The 13,298-nt window shown below is 29.2% G+C and overlaps 1 protein-coding gene across 1 annotated transcript in view; it reads right to left on the bottom strand.

Moving 5' to 3' along the window:
• Positions 1-11,144, bottom strand: part of LOC145277638 (uncharacterized) — a 92,568-nt gene extending 81,424 nt beyond the window's left edge. Inside the window, exon 1 of the mRNA XM_080129217.1 lies at positions 11,010-11,144. The gene's annotated coding sequence lies outside the window, so the exon portion shown is untranslated. The remainder of the gene's footprint in view (positions 1-11,009) is intronic.
• Positions 11,145-13,298: the final 2,154 nt, after the last annotated feature.

The raw sequence follows: 13,298 nt of genomic DNA, 5'->3' as shown, positions 1-13,298 counted from the left end.
AATGCAGTTTGCTTTTGTGTTTATTCCAACTGGAGCCATCAACCTACAAAGAAATTCTCTCATCAAAGCAAGTTTCCAAACAAACAAAATCTTTTTTTCAGAAGAGTCTCTATGATGTCGGTGACGTTACGCCTTGCACGGATGGAACGGTTTGGGATTTGGAGTCTATTGGGTTGCAGTCCTATGCACATTCAACATAAGGACGTATAGGCTAAGAGTGGATTTCATTTGACCTCGATGTTTTTTTTAGATAAGATTCTTGGTTTGAAAAACAAAAGATTATTTCTTTCATCCGGGTTTGATGACATTTAGATGCGGATATCACGTCCCAAATTACCGGATTGGATAATTCCACTTAAACTTGCCTTTAGCCTAAAAGTAAAAGGAGGCCACACAGCTGCTGCTACTGGTTTTAAGTTACGAGTGATTTGAAAATATTGTTTAGTTTTTAGTTCTTGCAAAAAAATTTGTTTTCATGAATTTACTTAATTTTTTTTTTTTTTTTTTAATAGCACATGAATTATAAATCAAAAAAAAAATTTTGAAACAAACTATGCAAGTAAAATAAAATAATTTATTAATCTTGGAGATTTTGTATTTGGATTGAAAAAAAAACTTTAAAGTTTATCTCTACTAATCAAAAAAATTAATGTCATCATATTTAAGTATAAATTTCATCATCGGTAATATGGCATCTTCGTCCTTGTAATCATCGGTAAGTACCGGAAGTAGACCGTTACAGCCAATTTTGCATCCCTAATAAAAAAAATTAATATATTTTAATTTGTCCAGATTTTGTACATATCATTATAGTCGTGATTTCAAAATTAAAAAAAAAAAAAAAAGTATTTGGGTGCCATCAGCTAGAATCAAAACTGAAAGCAAAACTGTAGCATTCACAGCTGGTGACGTTACCACTGTACCAACGTGACACGCATATGAACTGATTAAAAATTTAAAATAAACTAAGATGAATTGTATAAAATGTATAACGTTTTTTGTTTTTCAATTATGACGCCTTTTTGACCCTATTTTAACTGGCTAAAGACCCATAAAAGAACAGTCCATAAAAAAAAAAAACCCAATCATTTGAGGCCCCTAGTGCCGCTCTGCGACTTTTAGTTTTGGAAGACAAAGTTTGAAAATGTAGAGACAGAGACAGAGACAGACAGAATTAGTTTTATTAATTAGATTATTAGGCGCATGCGTACACACAAGGCAAGTAATCAATTTGCCATGTATAGTTAAATGGAAATGAGTTAATTTCTCACCCAGAGTTGATCTAGAGAAATTCTTCAAATACAGATATGTGTTACTGTTATATCACTATTTTTGTGATGGAGATTATTATTGCAAGTTTAACTGAAAACAACAATATACATTGTTAGAAACTCACCCAATATATATGTTACGGTGACATATATTAAGTGAGTTTCTAACAATATTTTGTATAATTTTTTTAGTTTTAACTCATTTTCCAAACTTCACATATTTAGGGGGGTCTGCTCGTCGTCACCATTTTTCTTATTCACACCTATCGATAAACACTATGATTTTCGAACCGATTAAACGTTTTAAAGAGAGTAAAACCACTAAAAACTTTTCCAGATAAGTTACTCTTTTACCTATCTTGCTTTTGATAATATTTTTTTTTTATATATATTTGTTTTTTGTTTTGTTTTTTTTTGACAACTTTTTCGTACCACTGTGGATACAACCCCCAAAAAATGGAATTTCTTACTCTGAATCTACAACTTCGACATGGACGACAGTTTTCATCAATTAAACAATAGACATGTCTTGCAAACGAGATAACTAGCAATAAATTAATGTCTTTCATCTAATCTATCTATTATGGTTTTAAGTATCAGTAAGTTGTTTGAGAATAGTGTTGAAATCTATTTTGCTAACCAAAAAATAAAAAAAAATGATTCAACATTTTTATTATTTTTTTTTTTAGATTTCTGATATAATAAGATTACATTTTATCAGGATGTATTTTTACTTAAGTACTTCATACTTAATACTAAAGTGTTTGCTTGAATAATCGGATATCAGATTAAAAAGAAAATTAATCTATAATATAAGTCTCACCTGTCTGTTTAAATGTATGTATGTATGTATGTATGTTTGTATCTCTGCCTAAAACTTTTGACATACGCGTCAGAACGTGACGAAACCAGTATCGTTTTAAACCTTGAACTTTCGGATGACAAATATCGAAAAATTGGCCAAAAACGTTAATTCTTTTACCCTCAACGGGGCAGTTTTCTACAAGGAAGGGTCGCTTTTCTCGCAGATATTTTCAAACATCATCCACTCTTTTTGATTGACTAGCCGTAATTTTGACGTTCGTTACTTCTAGTTTTGCGATGAACGCAATAGCAAAGATGTCACTTTTTTGTTTAACGTTCTTTTCCTCTTTCGCAGTACGAGTTCGAGTCTGTCTGCCTACTACCATTTTTTTTTTTTTTTTTTTTTTTTTTGCTTAACGCACACCTCCAAACACCCGGACACCCAGGCTAGTCTCTACTAATTAACAAAGACAAATTAATGTCATTATATTTAAGTATACATTTCATTGACAATATGGTATATTCAATCATTGTAATAATCAGTAAGTACCGGAAGTAGACGATTACAGCCAATTTCGCGTCCCCTGATAAAAAAAATCGAGTTATCGTTTGTTTCTTTTTAGTATTAACTTTACAGATATTCTTATTTATTATATTTGAACTATTTTTTATATAAATGTTTATATACTTTTATGAATGTATCGCATGTATTTTTTTTTTTTTTTCAAATAAATGTTTTAGATATTTTTTTTAAATATATTTATTTACAAACCAATTGTCACAGCAATGATTGAATATTTAACAGTTCTAAAAATATGATTAGGTTCATGTCTAAGAGTGATACCACCCTACCCTATATTTTTGGGGGGTAAAAAGTGTAGTTTAGTGGCGTAAATTATTTGACAGACAAAAAAATTATAAAAGTTATTATTTTTATATAAAATACAGACCCAAAGACAGAAATAAAACCAGGGAAAAAAAAAACTCATCTTTATTATTTTTTCATCATTTTTATTAAATTAGACTAAATGTACGATATTCGAGGCCGCCATATTGCTTTTAAAATTTGGCCTTTCTAAAGTGTGACAGATTGCTTTTTTTTTACGCTCTTTCATGAACTATGTTTTTGGCCGCCATTTTTTGTAATAAAAGAGCATAAAAAAGGCCGAATTTGGCCTTAAAAAGGCCAATCTGTCAAACTTTAGAAAGGTCAAATTTCAAAAGCAATACTGCAGCCTCGAATGTCGTACAGTCTAATTGTTATATATAATTATTATTATTATTGTTGTTGTTATTGTTATTGTTCGTTGTTATATTGTTTGTTGTTAGGAAGTCTTATTAAAAGTGAGTCTTAGAGAGTCTTATTAAGAGAAAATGGGAAGTTCTCGATATAGTTAGAAACTTTAGAGTTAAGCAGAGAGAGTCTGAGGATGACAGACGACAGTCTGGAGTCGAGAGATGGACAGTCGAACGTTCTGTGTTTGTGTTATAAAGAGATTCATATATATAAAATGTTCATACTTAGAAGTGTTAGAAAGAAGCTCTTAGAGTGAGGAGACAGTGTGGAGACAGTCTTAGTGTTCATATTGTAGATATGAGATGTAGAGAAATTGTGTATGTGAAGACATTTTAAAATACAGGATATATAAGACATATAATGACAATTTCACTTTACCTTTTGGTAGAATTACAACACAAAGACGACGTTTATAAAAACACATGACGCGTTTATTTCTTCTTCGACCGGTCGTGGTTTTCTTAGTCAGGAATTCAAAGTTTTACATTCTATGTTTCAAAGGTGACTGTCTCACTTCCAGACGTTCGACTGTCCATCTCTCGACTCCAGACTGTCGTCTGTCATCCTCAGACTCTCTCTGCTTAACTCTAAAGTTTCTAACTATATCGAGAACTTCCCATTTTCCATGACGTCATACACATGTTAAAACATGTGTCTTCTTTCACATGTTCTGAAAATGCGTGTCCAAAACTTTTTCCTTTGTTTACAAAAGGAATTTTAACCTATATTTCCAGTAACCTATATTTCCAATATGTTAAAAACATGTTCATTAAATTATCCTATAGTTGCATTCTTCACTTCAATTTCATAACAGAATTGACAAATGCACATTCCGGGTTTGTATTACTGTACACATAGATTCGAAAAAGTTGTCAAAAAACAAATATAGAACAAATAAATGTTATCAAAGGCAAGATAAGTTACTTTTCTACCTAACTGGATATATTTTTTGTGTCTTTATTCAGTGTAACATGTTTATTCAGCTCGAAAAACATGCAGTGTTTACCGATGTATTGGAAAATTCAAAATGGCAGCCGACTCTCTCTCGGAGAGGGTACGTTTGGGAAAAGGTATTATAAATAATAAACTAGACAAAATACTGTTAGAAAACAACCGAATATATGTCAACTTATGTCACGGTAACATATATTGAGCGAATTTCTAACAGTATTTTGTCTAGTTTATTATTTATAATACCTTTTCCCAAATGTACCCTCTCCGAGAGAGAGTCGGCTGCCATTTTGAATTTTCCAATACATCGGTAAACACTGCATGTTTTTCGAGCTGAATAAACATGTTACACTGAATAAAAACACAAAAAATATATCCAGTTAGGTAGAAAAGTAACTTATCTTGCCTTTGATAACATTTATTTGTTCTATATTTGTTTTTTGACAACTTTTTCGAATCTATGTGTACAGTAATACAAACCCCACATTCCTTTTCTTAAAACTATTTTATTTCTAAGCTAAACAATGGTTTGTTTTTACATTCCATTTTCTAATTCTCTCTCGTAATCTATTTCTAAACCTAAATTACGAGGTTCGAATTTCGTCTATTCTATTTCATTTTAACTAAATCTCTATTTTTATACTTACATGAAAAGGGGACATCCCTTATGTAACATAATAAAAAAATGAAAAAAATAATAAAAATGAAATTTTTTCTGGTTTTATTTCAGCCTTTAGGTCTAATGTGTTTTATATAAAAAATTTTATAATTTTTTTTGTTTGTCAAATAATTTACGCTGCTAAACTACACATTTACCATTTTTTTTGTATTTTCAATGTTTTCAGCAGATTATTATTAAATGGGCACTAATCTACCAGATTATCAAAAATCAATATTTAAATATTTTTTCTAATGCAATGTTCTAGTAAATCAATCACCCATTTTTAGAACCACTCAACGTTTTTAGGCCAGATTTCGCAAATTTAGCCCCCCTTGTTTTTTCTTAGTCGTTTGACCATTTTTTATAATTTGGCTTGAAATTTGCCCTTTTTCGATTATTTTATATAAATATTTATGGTTATCTTCAAGTTTCGCCACCTAACATTTACAAAAGGTTTTGCCCGGATTAATTTTTTTCTCCTCAAATAGTTTTTTTTTTTTTTTTTTTTTTTAATGAGTAAACTTTGTTTTGTGTGCACAAAAATTGAAAGCGCATGCAAAAACAAACATGGCGGCAAGTGAAAACAATATAAAATACATTAAATACAGGTCTTAATATCATGAAAACTAGTTGTCAACAACAATTTAAAATGTGATATACCTTAAAAACAGATCCAAATACCTCTAAAAAACAACTTTTAAAAGTCTTTAGTTGGTACTTTGACATTCAGCATTAATTATAGCCCTTAGATTGATAAATGAAAAATCCTTTATATAATAGGGGTGCGTGCCTTCTCGTTAATAAGGGAAATCGATTTATTGTATTAGAAACTGTGCACACACATAAGTATACAAAAAAGTTGGCAGTTTTGCAGTTAAGCCCAGCAAACTCGAAAGTTTGACAACTCTAGAAGGGTAACATCAGTATTTACACCGTCAAATCATGTGTTATTTTTAGAAAGTGTATTATTGTCTTAACAGAACAAAATATAATATTAAAAAAAAAAAAAACTATAAAACTTTTTCATGTGTAAAGTGTAAAACTTAAAATAAAATATTTTAAAAAATATTTAGAAAATATTTGAAAACATTAATAATTCATGATAAAACTTTAATAATTCGTAATATTGTGATTTGACGGTTTTACCTTCAAATTAAATTTTTAAAAATATTAAAATATTTTATAAAGAACGTGAAACTTTGCTGTGCGTAATAAAAGAAAATAAAAATAAAAATATTTAAATGATTTTTTTTAATGGTTTTATTATTGAATATTAATTAAATATTTTATGTTTTAAAACTTTAATAATTCGTAATATCGTGATTTGGTGGTATAAATACTGATGTGACCCTTCTAGAGTTGTCGAACTTACTTTTGAATTTGCCGGGCTTAACTGAAAGACTGCCAAAAAAGTTTTCCTGTTAATTTAAAAATTGTAAATGTTGGTATGACAGGCCAAAGTTAATCTCTAAAAAAAAAAAAAAAAAAAAAATGTATATGTACGTGTTAAGAAAAATTACAGTGAAAAATGTTGAGATAATTATGGTCTGGTAAACCAACACAAAACCTACCCTAAAAAGCTTGTTTTCTAGGGGTTTTCGGATGTGTCCATTAGGAACCTCCTGAAGAACGGAGCACAAAATCAGTGACGTCAGAACTTGTGTTAACTATACAACGTTTTCAATAAGTATGAAAAAGCAGAAATGACAATGATTTTTTTACAAACCTTTTTCTTTTTCAAACTGCAATTAATAATTAATCTTTGTTATAATTTTTTTAGGTTTTAAGATTTACACAAATATAATTATTAAATATAAACTAGCAGGCCGCTCGGCGTTGCCCAGTCATAAAATACACATAAATATTATATTTTAATTTGATTTCAATATTCATCTCAACAAGATAAAAAAGTTAATATAAATATTTGGCTGCATACTATTATAATTTACAATAATTGTGTTATCATAATATAAATATTTGTATGCTAAATGTAAAATATTAACATTCGAACAGTAGTCATTGAAAAAAATTAGCGAAAATAAAAATAGGCTAAAATTATTTTTATTGTTCATTAGATAAATCGTAAATGTTAATAAAAATGTTGCTTATGCATTTATGTTACCATGCTATTTTTGAAATCGTATTTTCAAGTTAAATTCGAATTTTACAATATTTTTTATCACATTGTTAGGTTAAAGTATAAAATAGTTACAAAACTCCTTCCCCTCCCAGTTTGATATGGAACCCATTACTTGACAGAATTTCCTTTAATATTAATTTTCAATATCGTAATTTGTAGCTCGAAAAAAAAAATATATATATATTTAAATCATTATTTATTTTTTTTTTTAATTCATCTTTATTCTAGGAAATATCAATTTTTAATTCCCAAAACTAAATTTATTTTTGAAAATCGTAACTAAATTAATTTTATTTTTCATACAAAATTTTTGTATCAAGTAAAAATTACATTTTTATTTAATATTAACAGATTCTAAAACATGGCGTGCACAAAGTAATTTAATTAACTTTTAAATTATAATTGTTTTAGTTACTTGGTTTAGAAATTATATTTGTTTTGACAAAAGAAACGAGTAACGCTACGATTTTTTATTAGCGATGTACGAACAGATTACTGTGTCATTAGCCTTCCTTAGAAAAAAGGATTCACGTTCGATTTCTAAATGTGTTTTAATTATTCACTATTTAAAAACGGCATTGATTGAATAAAAGAAATTGTAATTATTAACCGTAAGGGTATATATATATATTATTCCTTAATTGGAATTTTTTTTATTTTGAGATGAGCATTTTTATGTTAATTTTATTTTTATTTCGGACTACTAGTCTCATCTTTACGTTGTGAACCAATAAAAAGATTAAAAAAAAGCAACAACTAATAAAGATGAGACTAGTAGTCCGAAATAAAAATAAAATTAACATAACCGTAAGGGGTTTGTATTACTGTACACATAGATTCGAAAAAGTTGTCAAAAAACAAATATATAACAAATAAATGTTATCAAAGGCAAGATAAGTTACTTTTCTACCAAACTGGATATATTTTTCGTGTTTTTATTCAATGTAACATGTTTATTAAGCTCGAAAAACATACAGTGTTTACCGATGTATTGGAAAATTCAAAATGGCGCCCGACTCTCTCTTTAACACGGTAAGTTTGGGAAAAGGTGTTATAAATAATAAACTAGACAAAATACTGTTAGAAATTCGCTCAATATATGTTATCGTTACATAACTTGACATATATTCGGTGGTTTTTTAATAGTATTTTGGCTAGTTTATTATTTATAACACCTTTTCCCAAACTTACCGTGTTAAAGAGAGAATCAGACGCCATCTTGAATTTTCCAATACATCGGTAAACACTGTATGTTTTTCGAGCTGAATAAACATGTTACATTGAATAAAAACACGAAAAATATATTGAGTTTGGTAGAAAAGTAACTTATCTTGCTTTTGATAACATTTATTTGTTATATATTTGTTTTTTGACAACTTTTTCGAATCTATGTGTACAGTAATACAAACCCAAAATTTCTTTCATTTCTCTGAAAAATATTTAACTTGCTATAAGTTTTTTTATTCAATAATATTATAAAAATATTGATGACGTCCGTTTACCAATTTTTTTCCTTAGACTTTGAAGTACTATTTTTACGAGAGTATTTAGCGTAATATAAACACCCCCCCCCCACCTTCCCATTTTAAGAACGGCTTTCGGAAATAAACACCTCTAACCACCCCATGTTGAGCAGCTTTTTAGGTTGGAGGGGGGGGGTATCCGAAAGTCCTTCTTAACATGGGAAGGATGTGTATACCACGCTGGGTACTCCCATAAAAAATATAACATTTGTACTTATTTAAATATTAAATGTTATTTTATTAGTGACTCAAGATCAATTTTTTTCAGTTTATTTTTATTCATATGGGGGGGGCACAACACTCCTCGCCCTTCCCCCCCCCCCACCATCAATGTAAACAGAATTTGGGTGAAATATTAAACGGTTCTACTGCTCGGTTAATGTCGGCGCGTTACTTACGGAAAAATGGTTAATTAAACAGCAGAAAAGCACCTGTTAAAAATTTACAAGTTCTATAATTGAATACTTCCCCTCAGAAAAAAAAAATATGTTTTTATAAACCGCTCGTGAAAACAATGTTTTAGATCAATTAAAAAAGCATCAAAAACTACGTAAAACACAAAAAAAATGTGTTTTTTAAAACTTTATTTCAAATGTCCACTAAAGATTCCTCCACAGTGTGACAAGTCACTTTTCTACACGCAAACGCATCATGTAAGAAAAGCCTTAAGGAAGACGGTGAAATCGTGCAAAATAGTCCCAAGATCCAGGGATTAATATCATGCAAACGGTAAATTTGCGACAAGTTTAAATGCCAGATTCGTTTTCATGCATTTTATGGTATGGGAAAAAATAAATGAATAAGAATAGGGAGGCCTAGTTTTGAAAGCCGATTTATCATTTTATTTATATTTTTTTTTAGGTTTCCGAATACTTTTTGATTGTATTTGAAAGATTAAGGACTAAACTTAATTAAAAAAAAAAATGTAGACGTGAAAAAAAAAAAAGTTATGAAAAATGTTTTCACGGCGAGCTAACCAATTCAGCTAAATTTTGAAGTTAAATAAATTCATTGTAAAAATCCTTTAAAAGATAAATATTAGTTTTCTGAGTCTATTTCGAAGATAATTAGTAAAGTAAAATCTTAAGATATTGAATAGAATTTAAAAAAAAAAAATAACTTTTTTGCACAAAAAATAGCTGAATTAGACCCAAAACCGAGTGTTTTTGCCGTTCACAAAGCCACAACAAACCATACTTTAATACGGAATATACGGAGGCCCAAAATCTGAGACAGTCGAAAAGCTGTCTGAGAATGACGTCATGTAATTAAAAAGAAGGAGGCGTGCTGGGGGTTTTCCCTCCCATCCGTACATTTCTATTGTAAATGTTTGTATAAATTTTACCATTTTTTAATTTAATTATTTTTCTATGTTCCTGTTTTTAAATTATTTTTTTTTAATTATTGGCCAATATTATATAAAAATTATGTTACGCCGAAAGTTTCACATTCTTGTGAGCAAGAAATTATTAAAATCTTGCATATAAAAATTATGGGAAATCTGTAATTTAAATAAAGTAGAAATATTTTTGCTATTATAATTTTTTTTTGTGTGTGTGAAAATATCAAATAAACAATGCTTAATTCAATGGTAATATCGGTAGTTCGAGGGGTGTGTATTATACATAGATTCGAAAAAGTTGTCAAAAAAACAATATGTAACAAATAAATGTTATCAAAGGCAAGATAAGTTACTTTTCTACCAAACTGGATATATTTTTTGTGTTTTTATTCAATGTAACATGTTTATTCAGCTCGAAAAACATAGTGTTTACCGATGTATTGGAAAATTCAAAATGGCGTCTGATTCTATCTTTAACACGGTAAGTTTGGGAAAAGGTGTTATAAATAATAAACTAGCCAAAATACTATTAAAAAAAACACCGAATATATGTCAACTTATGTCACGGTAACATATATTGAGCGAATTTCTAACAGTGTTTTGTCTGGTTTATTATTTATAACACCTTTTCCCAAACTTACCGTGTTAAAGATAGAATCAGGCGCCATTTTGAATTTTCCAATACATCGGTAAACACTATGTTTTTCGAGTTGAAGAAACATGTTACATTGAATAAAAACACAAAAATTATATCCAGCTTGGTAGAAAAGTAACTTATCTTGCCTTTGATAACATTTATTTGTTACATATTTGTTTTTTGACAACTTTTTCGAATCTATGTGTACAGTAATACAAACCCCTTTCAAAAGTCTCCATTTTAAAGGTGAAAGTAAAAATTTAACAAAATAAAAATAAAATAAAATAAAATTCAATAAAAAAAAGTACAAAAAGTACAACGTAACAATGTAAATTCGTCGGTAAAAAAAAAAAAAAAAAAAAAAAAAAATGCAACAAATAAACCAGTAACTGTTGTTCGTTTTCCGTTCCAGGAACATGAGTTAATTTTCTGCGGTTCCTTTCAACTGTTGTTTGTCGGAAATCTTTAATGGATTTTACTGAGTCAACATCTGTACAAAAATAACCATGACTGTACTGTTGTTACGCTACTTGAAAACGATTCAACATGGTTGACTGTGTGTGTGTTTTTTTTTTTGTTTGTTTTTTTTTTTTTTACACGCCCACCGTCACCGAATGGCAATTGTATGGAATTTGATTTTTTTTTTTAACGAGTGACATTCAATGCGATGCTGTGCTGCCCTATTACGCTTCCTTTTATTTTATATTTTTTTTAATTGAATCGCTAAAAATAACAATCACAAAAATGTTATATTGAATCTGTTATCCCACAAAATGGCTGCCAAATCAATTAGTTTTTATGGTTTGCCAACCAATGACAGAGCAAATTAATCACCGTATCTGTTTAGGTACGTGCAAAATGAATGGCCGATCCTTGAACTGTGTGAACATTTTAGCCCCTCCCTTTACTTAAAAATTTACCAAAATTTAGGAAATCAGCCAATTTGAACGAAATTTCCAGTATTTGAACCCATTATTATTATTATTATTATTATTATTATTATTTAAATCTTAGTGAAAATGTTTTTTATGTAAACAATAATTTTTCGTGTTTTTATTCAATGTAACATGTTTATTAAGCTCGAAAAGCATAGTGTTTACAGATGTATTGGAAAATTCAAAATGGCGCCCGACTCTCTTTAACACGGTAAGTTCGGGAAAGGGTGTTATAAATAATAAACTAGACAAAATACTGTTAGAAATTTGCTCAATATATGTTACCATGACGTAAGTGGACATATATTCGGTGGTTTTTTAATAGTATTTTGTCTAGTTTATTATTTATAACACCTTTTCCCAAATTTACCATGTTAAAGAGAGAGTTGAGCGCCATTTTGAATTTTCCAATACATCGGTAAACACTGCATGTTTTTCGAGCTAAATAAACATGTTACATTGAATAAAAACACAAAAAAATATATCCAGTTTGGTAGAAAAGTAACTTATCTTGCCTTTGATAACATTTATTTTTTATATATTGTTTTTTGACAACTTTTTCGAATCTATGTGTACAGTAATACAAACCCCCAATGTATTACTTAAATGTCAATGACATATGCCATTCTTAACATGGGGAGGAGGATGTGTTTTGTATTACGCATGCGCATTAGTACTTGTTCAGTTGGGAAAAACATGACCATAATGAAAACAATTTGATAATTATGAATATGGCTATTGGATAATAAAGGTCTTAATACCCAGATAGGTACGGACAATAATGGCGGGGGGGGGGAAGACAGGGGGGACATAGTTTTGAAAGCCGGTTTATAATTCTTTGTAGGTTTCCGATTAACTTTTAATTGTATTTGAAAGATTAGAGCCTAAAGTTAATTTCCAAAAGATGAAAAAATATTTGTACACACGAAATAAAAAAGTTATAATAAAAAATGTGACGGATCTGTAAAAAGTGCCCACCCCCTAAAAATACATGTTTTTCACCTTTTAACTATGTGTATCAGAAGCGGCCATTAAAAATGCGTGATAAAAACTTTAATAATTCAACTTACTATCTTTCGAAGCTTATAACTACTTGAAAAATGTAATTCAAACCCTAATTTTTAGTCGCGTGCAAGTGACTCTATAAGTCGGTCCGTCGGTCTGTCCGTAACACTTTTGTGCTTGGCCTTTTTAGTTAAGATCAAAGGTCTGTTGTTAATAGATGCTGTTCTTAGCTTTTTAAAGTGTAGTATCTGTTCTTACATGCTGTACTTATGTTTGTAACTTTGTGATATAAAGTGGGGGATCACTTTTCTGTATTAATTTAATGTAAAATGATCACCCACTTTACAACCAGTCAGTATCAAAGCCATTCAAATCATTCTCCAGATCATTCAAGTTGTTTTTGAAGGATTCCAGTTACTTTTTAAGCATTCAATTCATCCTTAAGTTCATTAAAGTCATTCTAAGTCATTTACTTTTTATTTATTTAAGTCATTTCAGCCCATTTTTCGGTCATTTTAGTTTATCTTCAAGAATTTTATGTCAATCCTACATTCACGCATTCATTCATTAAACGAGAGCACGCGACTAATGGCTATCAGCCTTGTTTTTCAATTAAAGGAGCAAAGACCAAATTTTTAAAAAACATCAGGTTTTATAACAAATTATGCAATATTTGTTTTTAAAATCGGTTTTCTTTAAAAAAAGATTTTAAAGAAAATCAACGAAATTTTA

The sequence above is a fragment of the Euprymna scolopes genome, chromosome 6 (genome assembly GCF_053919585.1).
Source record: "Euprymna scolopes isolate OS-2025 chromosome 6, ASM5391958v1, whole genome shotgun sequence".
In the NCBI taxonomy this organism is placed as follows: domain Eukaryota; kingdom Metazoa; phylum Mollusca; class Cephalopoda; order Sepiida; family Sepiolidae; genus Euprymna; species Euprymna scolopes.
This window is presented reverse-complemented; position numbering and strand designations above follow the sequence as displayed.